We start from the raw sequence: 23,922 nt of genomic DNA, 5'->3' as shown, positions 1-23,922 counted from the left end.
GCAGAAATGGACATCATAATTGTGAATGACAAGCCAAGCACGTTTCTAAACATTCTCAGTTTTATCATGGACGCCACTGTCCTAACAAGTTCTGACATGGACAGGGCAACTATGTCTCTTAATATTGCAGGGAGCTAGTGTTCACTTCCACTAGGATTATATGAACATATAATGATTCTGTGTGCTTTTTTTGCACATTTCCTCAAGGGTCAAATATTTGTTCAATCATACCTGTTAGACTCATTGACATCTTTCCTTTTTCCTTCTGATCTGCCCGTGTGGAGTTATATAGCAACCCAATATTTCTCCATCTTTTTTTCCTCTTTGTTCGTCCTCTGTTATCACCAGCAGGAATTCAGAGATAAAAAAACTGGACGTGTGCAACTTTGTACCAACAACTCCTTCTCCCTAGCGTCATCAGCTCAGCTGCCTGTAATTCCCTAGGAGTGTCACAGTTTTCAGTGTAAATCAGCTTGTTTGTATGTTTTGTTCTGTTTTGTTTTAAACATAGAAATCTGGTTTACAACTAGCTGGTTTGGCTAGATTGGAGAAATTACCCTCAGAAAGACTGGAGAGGACCTAGGAAATTTATCTTATTGACTGAACTTTTAAAGCAGCAGCCCACAGGGGTAATTTACATTAAGGAAGAAGCAGCATGGAGCTGCACTGGGATTTACAGGCACTTTTGTTAGAAAGGAAAATATCATACATCCGACCAAAATGGACTGAATGGCTCAATGCTCACAGCGTTCTTTTCATTGGTAAACAATTTGAAAAATCCAGCAAATGAGAAATGAAACCCTGATTTGGTTTGAAATTGAAATTTCTCAGATAAATTTATTACTTACCTCAAGGATTAAAGATTTTTGTGTTCAGAATATAGAGCTTTGGGCTAGAGTAACACTGTACTACAGACCTGTTTAGTTGACATATCTGTGCGTATGAAGTTCGTAATTCAGTGGAAAAGGGAAAGAAGTATTTGGAATACAATAACTTAGAATTTATAAAGGATACATGTATTTGTGTACACTTATCCCTCTTCAGATAAGGCATGTTGGGTGGGGGTCACATAACAGAGTGGGAGCTGTGTTTCTTGGTACTTGATACCCATAAGACTCTGGGAATAGGTACGTACGTCTATTGAACTCTAGAAACTAAGAGTAAGCATTAGGAGGGAAAGTGAAGTGGAACAGAGTGGGCAGTAAGTTGGTAATAGTGAAGTTGTGTTTAAAAGTTGCTTTAAAGACAGTCATTTGTTTTGTTTGAGAGGTAATTAGTAGGCTTTTTAACTTCAGGAGCTTTTGCCAACTAAGGTGGTTTACAATCAACAGTTGTTACTAATTGCCTGACTCTTGGTAGGTTTTCAATACAGGTTAATTTCTATCCCCAGTTCCCTGCCCCTTAGAGGTTTTGATTTTAGAAAAGCCAGCAGGGAAGTAACATAAATAAACTGAGTTAACTTGCATTTTGACTAGTAGATCTTTCCAAATTCCCATATATTTTTAATATAAATCACTAATTTTATACACACACATTGTATGTATGTGTATATATTGTTGATATATTAATGTGGAATTTTGGTAATCTGTATATTTAATTAAAATCAAATAAATTAAGATTTTCAATAATAAACCCTGAATTTTCTAGATGTAGGACCTAAAGTATAGGATTAGCACAAGGGATTATAGAACCACAGAATGTCATTCTGAAAGGGGACCTAGAAATCAGTTGTCGATCTGATTCTTCCTCATCATTTTTCGGTTGAAGAAACAAGAACTGATAGGTGAACCGATTTGCCCTAGCTTGTCCATGTCAGTATGGCAAATCTTTATTGGAAACAAAGGAAAGTCATCTGGGGCTAGGTCTGAGGAAAAAATCATTGATCAAGTTAAATAATATTCTTAAGGCAAAAATTTTCATGAAGCTCATACCAGCCACTGAGACAATCCCTGCCCTGCCTTCTCTACCTGCCCTAACAACCCAATTCTAGAAGAAGAGAGTAGCAAAAACCTTTAAAATAATAACTGCATCACTAGAAGAAAATGTCCAGCTTTCTAGGTTTATTTTGAAAGATGACTTTCATTTGGATGTGTAAGTTCCAGTGCGTATGTGTGTTTATTTTTTGCTTGATTTAGTTACGGACATTATTTGAGTTTCATCTCATGTAGGGGGATGGCCTTGGACTGTAGGCAGATATCATCATTGTCTTCTGAGGCATGACAATTATGCAACCAAGAATTTATAGATTAAAGACGAACAAAGCCCTTTTCTTCTTTTATAAAACAGTAAAGAAACAAAATGTTTTCTTTGATAATTTTAAACTATTTTAATAATATTCTTAGTAAGCAACTCTGGGTTAAAGATCTAAAGAAATGTTGAAACAATTTACTTGGCTTATTTATATTAATTAGCTTTGATAGTCTTCTTAGTATGCAATTTTCTAATTGTCTGCAAATCAAAACCTATTTATATAATTCAAGGAATGTATAATACCTTACTTTAATTTCATCTGGTAAGGTCAGTAACATTTGTATTTCCACCTATAAAAATCAGTTCCATGAGTCTATCATAGTAGATGTATTTTGTCATTTATTCAGCTAAATTTACCATTTCTAACTGAGTAGAGAGAGCTAACTGCCTACCCAATATCCATTTTCCCCTTCTCCCTGGGCAACATGCCAGCTGGGGAAAATGATAAGAAGATCAATGATGTTTCTTCACCTAGGCCAATGATATATATGCTGAAGATTTCTGGAAAATGTCTTCAAAGGCTCTTACCCTTTTCTTGTAACCAGCTGTCTGGAATGTAGTTATGATAACTGGAGTTCCAGCAGTTATCTTGAAACACAAGGTAACCTTTAGGATAGACATCAGTGCTGAATATGGTAGATCAGAAAGAGAGATGGAACTTGGGTCCCTGATGATATCCCTGGAGTGCCTTCCTTCAGATTTCTTTCATATGAGAGAAAAATAAACCCATATGTCTCTAAGCCATCGTTACTTTGAACTTTCTGTTCTACGCAATAAAATGTAATTTCCTCTTATATGCTAAGCTCAATTTCAGCAGGATTTTTTATGTTTTCTTTTTAACCAGCTCAAGAAAGTCTCATGGTTACCTGTTGCTTGCTATAAAAATATAATCACTTAACCAACTATATAACCCAGTCTCTTCTATTATACTTTTGGCCCATTGCTGCACCCATGCTAATCTGCTCAATCCTATCTCACCCATGACTTGTTTCCAATCTATTTGAAGTTTACTCTTGCAAAAAATGTTTTAATTTTATGTATTGGGCATATTCAAATTTAGATATAAAGGTTGCAAAAAAAATTGATTTCAAAAGAGAGCAAATACAATGCCAGTTTATAGCTCACAAATATAGAAATTTCTTTCTCATTCCAGATTTTGCTCAAGGTAGAGTATGTTGAAGCCAGTACAGCTGTGCCTGTGTTTTTTGAATGTTTGTAGTTTGTTATTTGCATATGTAAAAATATAGTTACAAGTTTTAAAATAAGGGAAACTAAAGTGGAAGTAGCATTGGGAAAGATGAAATTTAGAAAGATCTTGAATATCTTACTCTAGGAGGGCTAAGTCACTTTGTTAAAGGATGAGATAATAAGCGTTTCAAAACAATAGGAGTGAATGAATTTCTGAGAGAACAATTCATGATAGTGGCAATTCAGTTTTCAAGAGTGCTTAATTCACTGTAAATCTCTGAGTTATCAGAATTATGAAATCTCACTGTATGGCTACTGAGAACTTGGACATGAGGATTTAAATAAAGATAAATTGGGGGTGGGGGAAGGGGAGGAGAATGGGCTTCTCTGCAAGAAATGTTTCTACTACTTAAAAATGTTCCCACTATTTAAAAATTAGTTATGCATTACATTTCTCATTTTATGCATTTTCAGTGTATATAATTTTTAGAAGTGCAATTCATGTGTTCAGTAAGAATCAGTTCTCCTAAAGGGGACCCTCTTGCACTGTTGGTGGGAATGTAAATTGATATAGCCACTATGGAGAACAGTATGGAGGTTCCTTAAAAAACTAAAAATAGAACTACCATACGACCCAGGAATCCCACTACTGGACGTATACCCTGAGAAAACCATAATTCAAAAAGAGTCATGTACTACAGTGTTCATTGCAGCTCTATTTACAATAGCCAGGACATGGAAGCAACCTAAGTGTCCATCGACAGATGAATGGATAAAGAAGATGTGGCACATATATACAATGGAATATTACTCAGCCATAAAAAGAAGCGAAATTGAGTTATTTGTAGTGAGGTGGATGGACCTACAGTCTGTCATACAGAGTGAAGTTAAGTCAGAAAGAGAAAAACAAATACTGTAGGCTAACACATATATATGGAATCTAAAAAAAAAAAAAAGGTTCTGAAGAACCTAGGGGCAGGACAGGAATAAAGATGCAGAGGTAGAGAATGGACTTGAGGACACAGGGAGGGGGAAGGGTAAGCTGGGACGAAGTGAGAGAGTGGCATTGACATACATATACTACCAAATGTAAAATAGATAGCTAGTGGGAAGCAACTGCATAGCACAGGCAGATCAGGTCAATGCTTTGTGACCACTTAGAGGGGTGGGATAGGGAGGGTGGGAGGGAGGGAGACGCAAGAGAGAAGGGATATGGGGATGTATGTATATGTGTAGCTGATTCACTTTGTTATACAGTAGAAACTAACACAACAATGTAAAGCAATTAGACTCCAATAAAGATGTTTAAAAAAAAAAAAGAATCATTTCTCCTGTGTCCTTGACTTTCATCAGGAATATACTCTTATTAAATATAGGGGAAGTCCCCAAATCTTTTTTTGTTTTTTGGCTATGCTGCAGGGCTTGCGGGATCTTAGTTCCCTGACCAGGGATTGAACCTGGGGCCATGGCAGTGAAAGGGCTGAGTTGTAACCACTGAACCACCAGGGAACTTCCAGTCCCCAAATCTTTGTCTTACCAGCCTGTGACTACAAAGAAGGCAATATTTCATTTAATACCCACACTTTAATGATTTGGAGAACTCATCTGCCAACTTAGCTTGGGATCCGTATCTTTTTCCTAGGTTTCCTTTTCATTTTTCAAGGAACCCTAGAGTGATTTGTTTATCAGTCCTGGTCGCATGCTTACAGCATTTGCCAGGTGTGAGACTGCAAACCAGTCATATGAAACCCTTGCGACTTTGGACACCCCCCTTTGCTGGTTTCTGTTTCTTCTAGAGCTGCTGCCTTAATCCTGTGACAGAGGCTAGTGATGTTGACAGGCACACTGAACTCTGGCAGGCCCCTGAAAGCCTGCCTGGGCTTCCCATCTTGCTGTCTAGTGCAGGAAAGATGAGGCTTGATTACATCACTGGCTCCAAGTCTGGCCTGTCCGCTCTTCTGCTGTGGCTGGTGATCTGCTCTCCTCTCCACTCAGCTACAGGCATCTGACAATTTGTTCAGCCTCAGGGACTTCTCAGATCTAAGGGGAGTTGCTTCTTCCTTTGGTGTTCTGCTCAGTCGAGGTATCGTACAGCAAAACCATGCTGAATAATTACAGGGGGCATAATTGTCTGGAATACCGTGGAATAATGCTGGTTGGGGGGATGCAATATGGTGTCTCAGTATGGGCCCCAATTATAACTATCAGTGTCATACTGATATTTAATTCACACAAAGAGCACACCCAGAGTGGTATAACATTATTTCCTGTATGTTAAAATTAAACATAAAAATACCTAATATGTAATTGGATGTAAAGTAAGATGCCTTTTAAAAAAGAAAGAAAAGGAGGAAACAAGGGCTTAGATGAAGATACAGTAAACAAAAGAAAAAACTCAAGGCAGAACTGAAAGTTCAAGAGAATATGGAAACCAAGAAGAAGACTTATAGTTAGCCAGTTGGGCTGAGTAAAGGAATAGCTCCTAGGGACTCAACCAATCTACCTGCTTTCTGGGAACTCCAGGAAGTTGAACGATGCTGCATTAAATTGAGGAGAAGAAAGAGAGCAGAACCTAAAGTGATTACAAACTTTTTTGACAACCAGGTAGAGAAATATCTAGGCAAGAATGGGCCCATTTTCTAGAAACCAGAATAACGGGCATTAGCAGATTATTGCTTTATTTGTGATTGCCTATCAATTGTATGTTTTTTCAGCAAGTATATATTGAATGCTTACAGTTCTAGATACTGGGGATACGATGGTAAACATTCCTATGAGTTCCTTGCTCTCATGGAACTGACAGTAGTGAATGAGAGAAAGAAAATAAACATGTAAAAAAATAATTTTAGATAATTTTGAAAGAAACAAAATTAGGACTGTGAGCTTGAAATAGAGGGAGGTCTGCTTTATATGGAGTGTTCAGGGAAAACTTCCTTGAGGGGTGACACTCAAGATGAGAGCTAAATGATGAGCGTGAGGCAGCCATTCACAGATAGAGCAGAGTGGCATTCCAGGTAGCAGGAGCAGCTAGTGCAAAGGCCCTGTGTCAGAATAAGCTTGGCATGTCTGAAAGACAGCAAGAATGACAGTGTGAGTAGCGTATCATGAAGGAGGGAGGGAGTTTTAGGAGAAGTTGGGGAGGCAGGGAGGGGCCGGGGTTTCTAGGTCATTGTAGGGAGGCTGCAAGTTTGGCTTTTATTCAAATAAGAAGCCACACATATACACACTACTATTTATAAAATAGGTAAACAACAAGGGCCTACTGTGTAGCACAGGGAACTATATTCAGTATCTTGTAATAACCTATAATGGAAAAGAATCTGAAAAATTATATATATATATAAACTGAATCACTTTGCTGTATACCTGAAACTAACGCAACACTGTAAATTAACTATACTTAAATTTTAAAAAATGGTAAAAAAGAAATAAGAAGCCACTGGAGGGATAATGCAGAAAAGTGATTAATATTTCAAAATGATAAGCGTGGCTACCATGTGAGGCACGGATGATAAGCAGGGCAGTATGGAACCACAGAGATCAGTTTGGAGACTGTCATATGAGCCCAAGTGAGAGGTGGTGGTGGCTTGGAGTAGGGCTGCGTCAGTAGAAATGTAGATCCTACTGGAACATGCTTGGTTGGCGTGAGTAAAATAAAGCTGTACAAAAATGACATTTGACCGTGCCAAGTGTGGTTCTTAGGTGGTGTTTACTACTGACACAGCGTTTGCAAAATAAAAGGACATTGAAATGGAACTCTAGGGCTATATCTTTTAAGAAGACCCCCAAACCTAGGAATAGTGACATGGATGTGATGATGAAGACTGAGAGCCTAGCATTGTATCACCCGATCAATGTTTACGGGAAAAAAGAAAATTCTTATGTTTTTTCTTAATCTCATGAGTTTAATAGTCATGACACCTTGTTTAGAGCTAGAGAAGTCCCATTAATTTGCACAGGACCAAAAGAGAAAAACAGTAACTAATTAAACTGATATTTACTTAAGGATATTCTGCAAGAGTAATTTGGTGCAGAGGGATTATATGATAAAGACTCACACACCTAGAATGTATGATCCACATCAACCCAGCTGTAAACTTTTGTCTCAGCTGAGATTTTTTCCGCTTCACAGATCCTGTTCCACCTTTCAAGTGGAAGTGGATTTGTGCTGTCTCATCTGAGTTCGGATAAACTGGTGTGCTTAAAGAGAATAGTGTAAAATTTCTTAGGAAAGGAAAGGAAGGTTGCCTGACATTTACCAGCAATTTTTCCTGGTATTTCTCAGCATGTAAAGGGGAAGGTGAGTTCTAATACAGATTATGCATGTATTAGAAATGCAGATGAAGCATTCTTTTGCATCAAAGTCATAGGTTGTTCTAAAACAGCATTTAATTCCCTTTACCCATCAGTCTATCAATCTGTACATGTTTTGAGTAATCCATTTATTCGGTACATTCATTTAAGAAACCACAAACTTCCTTGTTGTATATCTTTCTAAAGATTTTTAAACTGGTAGCTACCAAGGAAAAGAAGCCAATATAGGCATGGTTTATGTTCCAAATCCTCAAATATTTATATTCCTTTCTTTGGGGGGAAAAACTGGGATGTCGTGTATTTGTTTTCCTTACCTTCTAAACTCATAAAATTTTGACAGTTCTATTTTCTCCAGTATGGTCACATTATACAATGAACTTCAGTTAATCTGATTAGAGAGGGAGGAAACAAAGGAACTGACATTTGTTGAATTCCTACTTTGTGCTAGGTATATATCTATTCCTGCTTTGTGCTCGGTATATGTCTATTCCTGCTTTGTGCTAGGTACATATCTATTCCTGCTTTGTGCTAGGTACATATCTATTCCTGCTTTGTGCTAGGTACATATCTATTCCTGCTTTGTGCTAGGTACGTATCTATTCCTGCTTTGTGCTAGGTATATATCTATTCCTGCTTTGTGCTAGGTACGTATCTATTCCTGCTTTGTGCTAGGTATATATCTATTCCTGCTTTGTGCTAGGTACATATCTATTCCTGCTTTGTGCTAGGTATATATCTCTTCCTACTTTGTGCTAGGTATATATATACTCCTACTTTGTGCTAGGTAAATATATATATTTTTATATATATCTTTTAAAATATTTTTTAACTTTCTACTTTAAAATAATTTCAAACCTAAAAAGTTTCACAGAGAACTTCCAAATACCCTTCACCCAGATTCACCTAGCTCATAAATTTGCTTTATAATTTTCTCTCCCTCTTTCACTTTAATATATTTTTTCTGAGCCAATTGAAAGTGCATTGCGTGCCTACTATTCCTTTAGCCTTCAATAGTTTAATCTTCAATAGTTAACCTTCCATGTGTTTTTCCTAAAAACAAGGATATTCTCTTATATATCCATAGTACAGTTATAATATTCAGGAAATTTGACATTGATACAATATTTTAATTGAATTTACAATCCATGTTCCCATTTTTATCAATGGGCCCAGTCATGTCTTTTGTAGCATCTTTGTTCCATCAGCCCAGGGTCTAGTATTGCTGAATTGCTTCCATCTCCTTTGTCAGGAATAGTTCTTTAGGTTTGTTTTTTTGTTTGTTTGTTTTGTCTTTCATAACTTTGACATATTTTAAGAATACAAGCCAGTTATTTTATAGAATATTCCTCAGTTTGAGGTTTAAATATTTATTTTTTTAGTATTTCCTCCTGATTAGATTTAGATGTACATCCCTGGTCAGAAGTACATGTGTTTTTACCAGGCTGTCACATCTGGAGGCACAGTATGTCCATCTGCCCCTCCTTGGGGATGCTCATTTTGATCACCAGGCTAAGATATTGTTTGTTTTTTTCCATTGTAAAATTATTATTTTTCCACCTTGAAAATCATAAGCAATCTCTGGAGAGACACTTAAGGTCATGTAAGTATAATGATATTCATCAAACTCCACTTCCACCTTCTCTCAGTAGATCTAGCATCCATTGATGATTCTCACCTGAAACAATCTTGACTCTTACAGCTGCAAAATAGTGACTTTCCAATTCGGGCACTCCTTCTACACTTGTTCATTGGCATTCTACTGCAAGGAAGAGCCCTACTTTTGCCACTAAGAATATTTATTGATTATTGCTGTGGACTCCTGTATTCCTATTTTATTCAATGGGTCTTAATCCATTACTATCCTTGGTTTTTATGCTCAAATTTTTGTATATTTGGCCAGTGGGAGCCTCTTCAAGATAGCTCCTGTGTGGTGTGCATGTATGTGTGTGTGTTGTTTTTGTTTTTTCAAGGGACATTAAAAAAAAAAACTTTTAGTTTTAGAATAATTTTATAGAAAAAATGCAAATGTAACACAAAGAATTCCTGCAGTATCTGCTCACTCATATTCCCCTGTTGTAACATCTTATATTACTGTGGCTCATTTGTAGCAACTACAGAACCAACAATGGTACATTACTACTAACCAAACTCCACACTTTATTTAAATTTCACTAGTTTTTTTCCCTAATGTTCCTTTTCTATTCCAGGATCCCATTCAGGATACCACGTCATGTCTCCTTAGCCTCTCTGCTCAGTGAGTTTCTCAGATTTACCTTGTTTTTGATAAGGCAGTTTTGAAGAGTACTGTCCTGTGTCCTTTTGACATGTCCAATTATTTATTTCGTTGAGCACTACCTTACTTTTTGGCACAAGAAGATGTTTCTGGTTCCTTTTGTTACTTCCCTGGAATTTGACATTTCTCCAAAAAGCCTCTGTTCCCTTTAATATAGATGGCATTTAGAAACTAATGTGTGGGCATTAAATAGGATTATTGATGCTGGAGTGTCATTGATTCTAGGCCTTTTCAGCAGAGATTTAGGAGATACAGGTTAGATGTAGATTCATATGGCTTTTTACGGCTTTGATCCAACTCCAGTGGGCGTTTCTTTGCCTTCCTCCACTTCATTTTGTATCCTTCTCCTTCTATAGAGATAACCTGGAACTTCTAACATCAGCAACACTTTCTCAATCACTTGTTCAATTTCACAATACACAAAAATTAGATTCAGAACTTCTGCACCAATATCACTATAAAACACAAACCTACAAAAGAGTTCAAGATCTGATTGCAATGTTATTTTCTCTCTAGGCTGAAGGTATACAGTCATATTATCAAGTTCAATAGGTACTTTAGTTTCTTTTCTCTCTTGCAGTGTAGTATGTTGTTCATTTCAGATACAGCTTGGGTTCATTTGTTGCTGTTTGCATTCAGTTTTAGTGTTTTTCTCTCTATCTCTGTGGATTTAATTAAATTAATTAATTTATTTTTACCTTCTAGAACAGGGATCAGCAAACTTTTTCTGTAAAAACCAGACAGTAAATATTTTATGCTTTGTGGACCATACAGTCTTTGTCGCAACTACTCAAATCTGCTGGTTTAGTGTGAAAGCACCCATAGGCCATAAACAAATGGGCGTTGCTGAGTTCCAATAAAATTTTATTTACAGAAACAGAGAGCAGGATGGATTTGGCCTGTGGGCTGTTGTTTGCCAATCCTGTTCTGGAACACTAAATGCTTTCCAAAGTTAAACTATTTTTTTTTTTAAAGTATGCTCACAGAGATGTCACTCCTTCCCCTAAGTCTCCCACCCAGTGGCTTCTTATATTTTCCAAACATGATCACAACACTATCTTCCATCCCACATGGCCTTCTGCAATGCCATGTTGCTACTCACTCATCAAGAAGTGGAATACACTTCTCTATCCCCTTGAATCTAGGTTGATTCTGTGATTTCTTTGACCAGTATAATATGGTGGAATGCTTATTCTGAGGGAACCCTGTCACATGTAATGTGTACCTTGAGATCACCCCATTGTGAGGAAGTTCAAGCTAGCCACGTAAAGAGAAAACAATGCTTTCAGTCCCCAGTTATCCGGTCATCCACTTTTAGGTGCCAGATCTGTGAGTGAAGAAGCCATCTTGGATATTCCAGCTCCAGCAGATGCCACTGGAAGAACAGTCCAGACATATTGCCTCAGTGAGGTTGTCCCAGCCCTCCAGCCATTTATGCCACCCCAGCTGAGGCCACAGATATCATGGAAGAGAGATGAGCTTTTTGCCCTCTATTTCCTGTAGGAATTCTTGATTCTCAAATCGAAGAGTTGTTGCTTTACTCCACTAATTTGGAGATTGTTTGTCAAGAAGGAATAAATAACCTGGAATATATGCTGTACTCCCTGCCACCACCATCATCACTATACTAAGGCTGCCATGATACAGTACTGCAGACTGGATGGCTTAAACAACAAATTTATTGCCTCACAGTTCTGGAGGCTAGAAATTCAAAATCAAGGTGTAGGCAGGATTGGTTCCTTTTGAGGACTGTGAGGGAAGGCTCTGTTCCAGGCATCTCTCCTTGGCTTGTAGATGGCCATCTTCTTTTCATGTCTCTTCCCATTGTCTCCCCTCTATGTGTATCTCTGTGTCTAAATTTCTCCTTATAGTAATACCAGTCATACTGGATTAAGGCCCATCGTGATGACTTCATTTTAACTTCAGTTACCTCTGCAAAGACCCTATCTCCAAATAGTCACATTCTGAGATACTGGGGATTAGAGCTTCAACGTATGAATTTTGGGGAAACACAATTCAACTCATTACAGTTACCACTATAGGCAACCAATTTCACTTATTTCTTTTCAATCTTCCTGTGTTGCTGTCTGCAAAAACTAAGCAGATGTATAAGTTTTTTCTATTTTCTTTCCTTTAAAATATTTTCCACTTTGCTTTTTTCACTTAGTAATCTAGGCTGGAAAACACCCCTAACAATTGGTGAATATTTTCCTCATTCTTTTTTTTAAACACCTGCATAGTATATCAATGTGTGTGTGTGTGTGTGTGTGTGTATATATATATATATATATATATATATATATATATATACACATCATCATTTATTCAATCCATCTCCTATTTGGATATTTAGGTACTTTTCAATATTTTGCAATTACAAATAATGTTGCAGTGAATAATCATGTGTATATATGTATTTCCATACTGTTTAAGGTGTGTCTTCAGAATAAATCCTAAGAAATAGGATTTCTGGGTCAAAAGGTAAACGCATATGCAGCTTTGTAGTTTTGTTAAATTCTCTCCATAGGAATTGTGCTATTTTTCATTTTTACCATCAATGCATAAAAGTGCTTATTATCCATAGGCTCTTCAATACAATACATTGTCAATATTTAAAATTTTTGCTAATCTGGTGGGTGAGAAATAGTATCTAAGTATAGTTTGAATTTCTCTCATTATGAGTAAAATTGAGTATCTTTTCATTTTTTTTTTTTTTTGGTAAAAAGCCAAGCAGGGATTTTATTTCTTTGTTTCTTTATTTATTTATATTTTGTTACAGTACATGGGGTCTTCTTAGTGGCATGTGGGATCTCTCGTGGTGTGCGAGCATCTCTCTAATTGTGGCGCGTGGGCTTTGTGTTGTCTGTACATGTCTTTTGTTCATAGTTATATCATTTTTGGTATTTCTCCTCTTAATTTTTATACATTTGGGGTGTGTTTTTATGATATATATTTCAAACATTTTTTCTAAATTTGTCATTTTTTTTTGACTTGCTTCTAGATTTTTTTTGGCCATGCATTAGAAAAGTTATGTAGTTAAATGTTTCTTTTTTAATTTTTGAATTTTATTTACTTTATTTTTTTATACAGCAGGTTCTTATTTGTCATCACTTTTATACACATCAGTGTATACATGTCAATCCCAGTCGCCCAATTCATCTCACCACCACCCCCACCTCCCCGCCGCTTTTCCCCCTTGGTGTCCATAGGTTTGTTCTCTACATCTGTGTCTCAATTTCTGCCCTGCAAACCAGTTCATCTGTACCATTTTTGTAGGTTCCACATATATGCGTTAATATACGATATTTGTTTTTCCCTTTCTGACTTACTTCACTCTGTATGACAGTCTCTAGATCCATCCGCCTCTCTACAAAAGACCCAATTTCGTTCCATTTTATGGCTGAGTAATATTCCATTGTATATATGTACCACATCTTCTTTGTCCATTTGTCTGTCGATGGGCATTTAGGTTGCTTCCATGACCTGGCTATTGTAAATAGTGCTGTAATGAACATTGGGGTCCATGTGCCTTTTTGAATTATGGTTTTCTCTGGGTATATGCCCACTAGTGGGATTGCTGGATCATATGGTAATTCTATTTTTAGTTTTTTAAGGAACCTCCATACTGTCCTCCATAGTGGCTGTATCAATTTATATTCCCACCAGTAGTGTAAGAGGGTTCCCTTTTCTCCACACCCTCTCCAGCATTTGTTGTTTGTACATTTGCTGATAATGCCCATTCTAACTGGTGTGAGGTGATACCTCATTGTAGTTTTGATTTGCATTTTTCTAATAATTAGTGATGTTGAGCAGCTTTTCATGTGCTTCTTGGCCATCTGTATGTCTTCTTTGGAGAAATGTCTATTTAGGTCTTCTGCCCATTTTTGGATTGGGTTGTTTTTTTTTTATTATTGAGCTGCATGAGCTGTTTATATATTTTAGAGATTAATCCTCTGTCCGTTGATTCATTGGCAAATATTTTCTCCCATTCTGAGGGTTGTCTTTTTGTCTTGTTTATGGTTTCCTTTGCTGTGCAAAAGCTTTGAAGTTTCATTAGGTCCCAGTTGTTTATTTTTGTTTTTATTTCCATTACTCTAGGAGGTGGATCAAAAAAGATCTTGCTGTGAGTTATGTCAAAGAGTGTTCTTCCTATGTTTTCCTCTAAGAGTTCTAGAGTGTCCAGTCTTACATTAGGTCTCTAACCCATTTTGAGTTAATTTTTGTGTATGGTGTTAGGGAGTGTTCTAATTTCATTCATTTACATGTAGCTGTCCAGTTTTCCCAGCACCGCTTATGGAAGAGACTGTCTTTTCTCCATTGTATATCCTTGCCTCCATTGTCATAGATTAGTTGACCATAGGTGTGTGGGTTTATCTCTGGGCTTTCTATCTTGTTCCATTGATCTATGTTTCTGTTTTTTGTGCCAGTACCATATTGTCTTGATTACTGTAGTTTTGTAGTATACTCTCAAGTCAGGGAGTCCGATTCCTCCAGCTCTGTTTTTTTCCCTCAAGACTGCTTTGGCTATTCAGGGTCTTTTGTGTCTCCATACAAATTTTAAGATTTTTTGTTCTGGTTCCATAAAAAATGCCATTGGTAATTTTATAGGGATTGCATTGAATATGTAGATTGTTTTGGATAGTATAGTCATTTTCACAATATTGATACTTCCAATCCAGGAACATGGTATATCTCTCCACCTGTTGGTATCATCTTTAATTTCTTTCATCAGTGTCTTATAGCTTTCTGCATACAGGTCTTTTGTCTCATTAGGTATGTTTATTCCTAGGTATTTTATTCTTTTTGTTGCAATGGTAAATGGGAGTGTTTCCTTAATTTCTCTTTCAGATTTTTCATCATTAAAATCTCTCATGCAAGAGATTTCTGTGCATTAATTTTGTATCCTGCAACTTTACCAAATTCATTGATTAGCTCTAATAGTTTTCTGGTGGCATCTTTCGGATTCTCTATGTATAGTATCATGTCATCTGCAAACAGTGACATCTTTACTTCTTCTTTTCCAATTTGTATTACTTTTATTTCTTTTTCTTCTCTGATTACCGTGGCTAGGACTTCCAAAACTATGTTGAATAATAGTGGTGAGAGTGGACATCCTTGTCTTGTTCCTAATCTTAGAGGAAATGCTTTCAGTTTTTCACCATTGAGAATGATATTTGCTGTGGGTTTGTTGTGTATGGCCTTTATTATGTTGAGGTAGTTTCCCTCTGTGCCCACTTTCTGGAGAGTTTTTATTATAAATGGGTGTTGAATTTTGTAAAAAGCTTTTTCTGCATCTATTGAGATGATCATATGGTTTTTATTCTTCAGTTTGTTAATATGGTGTATCACATTGATAGATTTGCATATATTGAGGAACCCTTGCATCCCTGGGATAAACCCCACTTAATCGTGGTGTATGATCCTTTTAATGTGTTGTTGGATTCTGTTTGCTAGTATTTTGTTGAGGATTTTTGCATCTATATTCATCAATGATATTGATCTGTAATTTTCTTTTTTGCAGTATCTTTGTCTGGTTTTGGTATCAGGGTGGTGGTGGTCTCATAGAATGAGTTTGGGAGTGTTCCTTCTTCTGCAATTGTTTGGAAGAGTTTGAGAAGGATGGGTGTTAGCTCTTCTCTAAATGTTTGATAGAATTCACCTGTGAAGCCATCTGTTCCTGGACTTTTGTTTGTTGGAAGATTTTTAATCACAGTTTCAATTTCATTACTTGTGATTGGTCTGTTCATATTTTCTATTTCCTCCTGGTTCAGTCTTGGAAGGTTATACCTTTCTAAGAATTTGTCCATTTCTTCCAGATTGTCCATTTTATTGGCACAGAGTTGCTTGTAGTACTCTCTTAGGATGCTTTGTATTTCTGTGGTGTCTGTTGTAACTTCTCCTTTTCATTTCTAATTTTATTGATTTGAGTCCTCTTCCTCTTTTTCTTGATGAGTCTGGCTAATGGTTTATTCAATTTTGTTTATCTTCTCAGGGAACCAGATTTTAGTTTTATTGATCTTTGCTATTGTTTTCTTTGTTTCTATTTCATTTATTTCTGCTCTGATATTTATGAGTTCTTTCCTTCTGCTAACTTTCGGTTTTGTTTGTTCTTCTTTCGCTAGTTTCTTTAGGTGTAAGGTTAGATTGTTTATTTGAGATTTTTCTTGTTTCTTGAGGTAGGCTTGTATAGCTATAAACTTCCCTCTTAGAACTGCTTTTGCTGCATCCCATAGGTTTTGGATCGTCGTGTTTTCAGTGTCATTTGTCTCTAGGTATTTTTTGATTTCCTCTTTGATCTCTTCAGTGATCTCTTGGTTTTTTAGTAACATATTGTTTAGCTTCCATGTGTTTGTGTTTTTTACGTTTTTTTCCCTGTAATTGATTGCTAATCTCATAGTGTTGTGGTCAGAAAAGATGCTTGATATGGTTTCAGTTTTCTTAAATTTACTGTGACTTGATTTGTGACCCAAGATGTGATCTATCCTGCAGAATGTTCTGTGCGCACTTGAGAAGAAAGTGTAATCTACTGTTTCTAGATGGAATGTACTATAAATATTAATTAAATCTATCTGGTCTATTGTGTCATTTAAAGCTTCTGTTTCCTTATTTATTTTCATTTTGGATGATCTGTCCATTGGTGTAAGTGAGGTGTTAAAGTCCCTCACTATTATTGTGTTACTGTCAATTTCCTCTTTTATAGCTGTTAGCAGTTGCCTTATGTATTGAGGTGCTTCTATGTTGGGTGCATACATATTTATAATTGTTATATCTTCTTCTTGGATTGATCCCTTGATCATTATGTAGTGTCCTTCCTTGTCTCTTGTAACATTCTTTATTTTAAAGTCTATTTTATGTGATATGAGTATTGCTACTCTAGCTTTCTTTTGATTTCCATTTGCATGGAATATCTTTTTCCATCCCCTCACTTTCAATCTCTGTGTGTCCCTAGGTCTGAAGTGGATCTCTTGTAGACAGCATATAGATGGGTCTTGTTTTGTATCCATTCAGCAAGCCTGTGACTTTAATCCATTCACGTTTAAGGTAATTATCGATATATATATTCCTATGACCATTTTCTTAATTGTTTTGGATTTGTTTTTGTAGGTCCTTTTCTTCTCTTGTGTTTCCCACTTAGAGAAGTTCCTTTAGTGTTTCTTGTAGAGCGGGTTTGGTGGTGCTGAATTCTGTTAGCTTTTGCTTGTCTGTAAAGCTTTTGATTTCTCCATCGAATCTGAATGAGATCCTTGCTGGGTAGAATAATCTTGGTTGTAGGTCCCTTCCCCCTGTGGAACTCCTTTCCACATTCCTTCCTCAAGTCCCTGGAGCCTCTGCTACCTTCAGGTATCATCCCTTCTTCTAACCCAGCAATCCCCACCAGATTTCATTGCCTTCCTGTCAGGTACCCCCAGCTAATTCCTCTCCTATGAGACAGCCTGGATGGGGATGTATAACAAGTGCCTAACAATTTGTTTAGGACCAGAAGAAATAAAAACCGTGAACAGTCCTTGAAGCCAGAAGCCCAATACTTTCTAGAAATTGAAAAGAAAAAGTTAACTCTTCATTCTTCTGGAGTCCCCTCTGCAGGGAGTCGGAACAGCAATTAATAGCTTAGTAAATTACCCTGTAACAAATGTAAATTATCTAAAACAAGTTAAGGTAGATAAGAAATCAACCTATAGACAGGAATAAAGACACAGACGTAGAGAATGGACTTGAGGACAAGGAGAGGGGGAAGGGTAAGCTGGGACGAAGTGAGAGTGGCATGGAGATATATACACTACCAAATGTGAAATAGATAGCTAGTGAGAAGCAGCTGCATAGCACAGGGAGATAAGCTCTGTGCTTTGTGACCATCTAGAGGGGTGGGATAGGGAGGGTGGGAGGGAGACGCAAGAGGGAGGAGATATGGGGATATATGTATATGTATAGCTGATTCACTTTGTTATAAAGCAGAAACTAACACACCATTGTAAAGCAATTATACTCCAATAAAGATGTTAAAAAAAAAAAAAAGAAAGAAATCAACCTATAGAGAGAAACAGCCATGTCCTATCACTGTCACCTTAAGCTCCATCCCAGGCTGAAAAACCTGAAGAATCAGCACCCTCCCAAGCCTCTCTAACAGAAGGAAGGAACAGAGCCTGATGCTCAGGGGAGGTAGGGGAGGCAGCTGCCACAGGTCTCCTAGGTGCCCTTTGGCATTCCTAAAGAAACCCAAACCTGGTTTTGTGGCCACAGGAAAAGAGCAGGCTTATTTTGGCTCAGGTTTCCATGGTTAGTGGAATTTTTAGATGAAAATTCTCAAACATCATGTGAGCAGGTAGAAATGAAAATATCCTGGATGGTGATGGGTATTCAAAGCCCTTCTCAACCTCCCTCCATGCACCTGGCTAGACTTTAGAAATCAAGGCAGGCACTCAGGTAAAGCTGAAGATGACCCTTTCTTCTCAAAGCCCAAGCCCCAGGGATAATGCAAACCTCAACCGAAATTAATACACAGACAGAAGATGCCACTTTCCTATTAGAAGAAACAAATGTAACTGAGAAGGTAAACATCGATTACAAAAACTGGAGACTATCCTCATCTAAGGATGTGCTCTTGTGAAAATTAATGGAGTTGCTGAGACTGGATGGAAACATTTCTTTGAGCAAAATTTTCATCTCAGGAGTGGTTGGAGGAGAACTTTCTGGTTGACTATAAAACACACCTCTCCAAAGATGGAGATGGTGTCCTTAGGTTCCTGGCAAGGCTCCCTGGAGGCCAATGTAGAGTGGGCAGCAAGCCATGAGAAGGCTCAGCACAGGGACCCATCCCTGATGGATCTGCCCAGCCTCTTGCCACATGGACTCTTGGGTGTCATCCAGTTGCCTCTGGTCTTGGTTCTACCTTTGCCCCTTGAGAATTCACTCCCTGAGTCTTTCCTTGAGTGACTCACCCAGTTACTTGCCTCCTTCTCAGGGCAGCCCCCAGACCCATCACCAGGTAGAATTTAGAACCCCTTACTATGTTATTTTTGAGGCTTTTCTCCTGAGACCCTTCCACATGTCCTTCCTTGGAAGAATCTTTGCTGGGCCCCTCACACAGAAGCTTCCTGGGTGACAATTCAGTCTCCCCAAGATCCTTGTTGCTCTGGGTCTTAAACTCAGAAGGCTTTGAGGGTACAATCTGCCCTTTGGCTGAGATGTCCCTAGTGATTCACCCTAAAGGTACGCCAGGGTCAGGGATGCTAGGGTCCTATGATCCAGGTCCCACCAGTGTTAAATATGTCTCTTTTAAAGGTGGTGCTCTAGGTGCTTCCCAGCCCTACTTGTTGTAAAATGTCCAGGAAGATGGAAACCAGCAAGCAGGTTTAGAAGGCAAGGTAGTACTGAGGAAGCTTGGGAGTGGGAGGACTCAAGGATTACTGAGATTTTTGGACAAAAGGGAGTAAACTCCACGGACAACTTCTTTTGCAACAAGAACCAGTTAAGATGTTCAATTTTAGTGGGAGTGATAGACGTACCTCATTTAGTGCCATATAGAAGGGTACTCCACAGGTCCTAATCAGCAATGGAGTAGAAGTAGGACAAGTAAGAAAGAAAGAGGATTGAAGCTGGGTCTAGGCTGTATCTGGGGCAGATGTGGAGTGGTAACTGGTGGGGTGTCAGCTGAGCTGTAGCATGATCGGGGAGTGGGCAGGTTCCAGGCAGGGAAGGAGTGGGGATCCCTTAGCCTGCGTTAGGACTGAGGGCCATGAGATGGTCCTATGAATAAGGGGGAAGGGACTCTAATGGGGAAGAGCCACAAGCAATGAGGACCGTCACAGACTCGTGCAGGCAAGGGAACCCTAGAAGAGCTGGCTCCTTGTCTGCTACCCCGGGTGCCCATGGGCATGGCGGGGCTGCCATGGCCTGTGCACCTGCTCTCATTTGGCTTCCTTGCTCTTGAAGGATTGGACAACTGTGGTGTCCTGCTTGTCTACAAGTGACTCTAAGGTGTTCCCAGACTTCACTTGGTAGCCTGACCTCAGGAGTTTTGGAAATGGTCCCTTTTTGTTCTCTTCCTAAATGCAGAAATCCCCTCTGTTTATGACTCTTCTCTCCTGGTGCTCCTGGACATCAAGGAAGAGGAAAGAGTCCAGCAGCCTACACGTGCTGCTTGCAGGGTCCCCCCACCACCACCAAGAGAGGCCTCTGGTGAGATCAGGTCAGGGACCAAGTGAAGTTTGCACCAGAATCTGAGTGTGCTTTGGTGCTAGGAAGGGGATATCCATTATTTCCTGGTTCATGTGTCGCATCACACACAGTGCAAGACAAATAATAGACACTTAATAAGGAATGTCTAAAGAAACCAGTGAAGGACTGAATCCTTGAGCTCATAAAAATAATATAGGGCAGCAAATGAATAGTGACTTAAGATACTTTTTTAGGAGACATTACATACTTGAGAGTAAATTCTACATATAAATATTATTTATTTTCTGAATAGTGCTATTAAAATTTCTAATCTAGTTATATTGTTCTTCCTCCCACTCCTGTCCTTCATCTATTCAATTCTGCCCCCAGCCTCTGCCACCCCAAGTAAAAATTTTTTATTAGGTCCTTAAGTATTTTCCAGAGTTTTTAATGTAAAAGTAAGCAAATTCAAATATATTTTCTTATCCTCCCTCCTTTTCTACAAGAAATGTCATGTTATATTTATTGTTTTGCATGCTACTTTTCCACCTGATAACAGATGTTAAAAATCTTTCCTTATTATTTGTGCCCTCATTCTTTATTACCAAGTTGCATAGTAATGATGGACATTTGTTTGTTTGTTTCCTCATCTTTTGTATTATCAACAATGCTTCAAAGAATAACTTTTGCAAGGTTGCAAGTTTCCTTGTAGAATAAATTTTCTTTAATGCCATGTCTGACTGAAAGGGTACACGCATTTATAATTTTTGTGGCCATTGCTGAAAGCCCTCCATATAGGATGTACAAATTTATATTCACACCAGAAATACATGTGCCCATTTGCCACTGTCTTGGCAACAGAGCATGTCATCAAACTTCTTACAATTTTGCCAGTCCAAGAGGTAAATTATATATGGATTTATGTAATTGCTTATATATCAGTGTCATCCTCCCCCTCACCCCTTTCCCCCAACACACAGACACACACACATACACACACACACACACACACACACACACCCTTTTCCACTAAAGCTTTCTGTTAAGGGAATAAGTGAAGGGGGTCACTGACCTAAGAAGATAGTATAGTATCTTGCTCTTTCAGGAGAAAAGAAAAGCCTAATTGTCTGAAGCCCACTCTTTGGAGACTAGGGGCTAAATGACATGATCCACCCAGACCTAAGCATTGTGTCCTATAAATTCAGGAAGAAGTAGAACACTACTGGAAAGTACTAGGTTGTAAATCACTGAGAAAGAACAATCTCCCATACGTAATTCTGCGACACTGTCCAGTTGCTTTGATGATAAATGTTTGACGGGAATCTCTTTCTATCAACAGAGCTGTACATTGTAAGGTGAGGCTAATCAATGTCATCAAGAAAGGCTGCATATTACAGTGATTTGAGGAGAGAGAGGCAGTGCAATGAGACAAACCAGAATGGATTCGTGCATTTTCTGTCTGTGAGCGTAATTTGCTTCTGTAATTTTATTCAGCAGCTCCCAGATGGAATATGAAGAGATTTCCATTTTTGTTTATCTTGTCATAGATCATGCTTTTGGTTAAATTAGCCTACAAAAAGTTTTCTTCAGTATTTTGGTCCATCAAAATATCTTTGGTTTACAGGTGTCTATCTGTAAACCATCTTTGGTTTACAGATGTGTAAGAAACTGCTTTGGTTTACAGATGTGTAAGAAACTGCTGACGTTACACAAATGACAGCTCCATTTAATTACCCTCTTTTTTTTACTTCCTACTGCATCCCACCACTCTAAATAAAGGAGTATTTGTAATTTAAAATTAAGTTAAGCAGCTTCCTACAGTAACATTAGTCCCAAGTTTTCAAAGGCATTTCAGCTCTATTGAAATTATTGTAATAGTTAACCAGTATTAAGCAGTTACTAAGTGTCAGGCTATATACTTGTATAAGATGATTAATCCTCACAGTAATTTTATGAGATAGGTATGGTTATTTCTATTTTAAAAATGGGAAACTGAGGACCTGATAGGATAAATAATTCACCCAATATCTCTTCCTACAAGGACGGAGTCTGGTTTTGAATGCAGATAGTTTTGCTCCAGAAAATGGAAATTTAAAGAGAGAGAGAGAGCATGTTTCTTTAGGTCGTAACTGCTTGATTTCATCCAAGGCTCAGTTAGCCGACTCAGATCTTTCCCCCCAACTCAAAAATTTTTTAATAACTTTAAAGGCACTAAAATAATAATAATGTTGAAAATTTCACCTTTACTGTGACCACCACAAAAGATTTTATCATTTTTCTATGTTTTCTTTGTCTTTGAACACATACATATTTTATGTAGTTGTAATCATAGCAATCATAGTAACTTTATATTTTGCTTTTTCCATTAATAGCATATCATAAATATTTTTCACACTGTTACATGGTATCCATAATTATCTTTAATGACTTTATAACATTCAGTGCAGTCAACCCACTAAATCGATTTAGCTATTCCTCTATTGTTGGAATCACAAGTTCATTTAAATTCTTCTACAGTCATAGGTCATATGGCAATAAATATTTTAATGCTTATAGCTTTATGCCTCACTTTGAATCACTTTCACAGGATAAATTCCTAGAAGTGGGTAAAAGAGGCATAAAAGACCGTCCCAAGTGCTGCTGCCTTGGCGGTGAACGAGCCTCTGCCTTTCTCCGCACAAACTCACCAGCAGTGGTAATTACCTAGGATTTTGAAGTAGTTGGGTCAGTTTAGCAGATTACAGTACTATCTGAGTGTGAGTTATTTATTTTTATTTCATTGCTAAGTGGAATGATAATTCACTTTAGAAATAATATGAGATACATTAAACAAATAAACAAACTAATCTTCTAATTTATATCACTTATGCGTTCTTCTTTCTCCTGCCTGAACACCTAAACTAGGTCCTGAGTGTACCGTGTTTGATCAGGAAGAACACAGACAGTCTTCTTAGCTTTCTGCTATCGTTAGAGAGAGATGCATTGTGTTCTGACCTGGGGAAACTTGGCCCAGTGCCTTTGAAGGACCTGTACTATGTTTTCATTGCCAAGATCTCAAGGTGCCTTGAGTGACATCCTCTGGTAAAAGGCATTGAGGAAGTGGGTAAGGACATGGTACAAAAATGAAACTAGAGACTCATTGTCCTTAACTCATTCTAATAAGAAAAGATGCAAACACAACTCCCAGTTGCCACCAAAGTGAAAATCTACACTTTCCTCTGTGAAAAACCATCTACATTGATTTTTTTCTTGTATCACTAAAGGTCAGAATGAAAAATACCTCATCCTTTAAGATTATCCTATAAATAGACTAGTTTTTGCTGAGAGTGAGAATTTTCCCACACAGCTCTAATATCTCATTCATCTCCTCTCCTCTACAAACACAAACAGCTTAGGCATTATGAACAAGCCCACTACAAAGAAAAGCCCACACGGGGCGCCTTGGCACTGTAATTTGTAGGGACAAAATACCTTGATATATATTCCTTAGACACTGGAATTATTGTATAAAGCTGATAGTTTTGTCACTTTGCTCAACACACATCACATTACCTGAATTCCTTTCTATAACAGGGCATAAATAAGATGTAAAATGACACCACTGAACATTGCAAGGCCTTTTTAGGGATTGCATTACATGAGAGGAAATGGACAAAAGAAACCTGTATCAATGATCACTTTTTCTTCTTCACACATCAAATAAAGACAATCTCCAGAGCAGT

The sequence above is a fragment of the Leucopleurus acutus genome (assembly GCF_964270905.1).
Source record: "Leucopleurus acutus genome assembly, chromosome: 7".
In the NCBI taxonomy this organism is placed as follows: domain Eukaryota; kingdom Metazoa; phylum Chordata; class Mammalia; order Artiodactyla; family Delphinidae; genus Leucopleurus; species Leucopleurus acutus.
Note: the sequence above shows the minus strand (reverse complement) of the source record.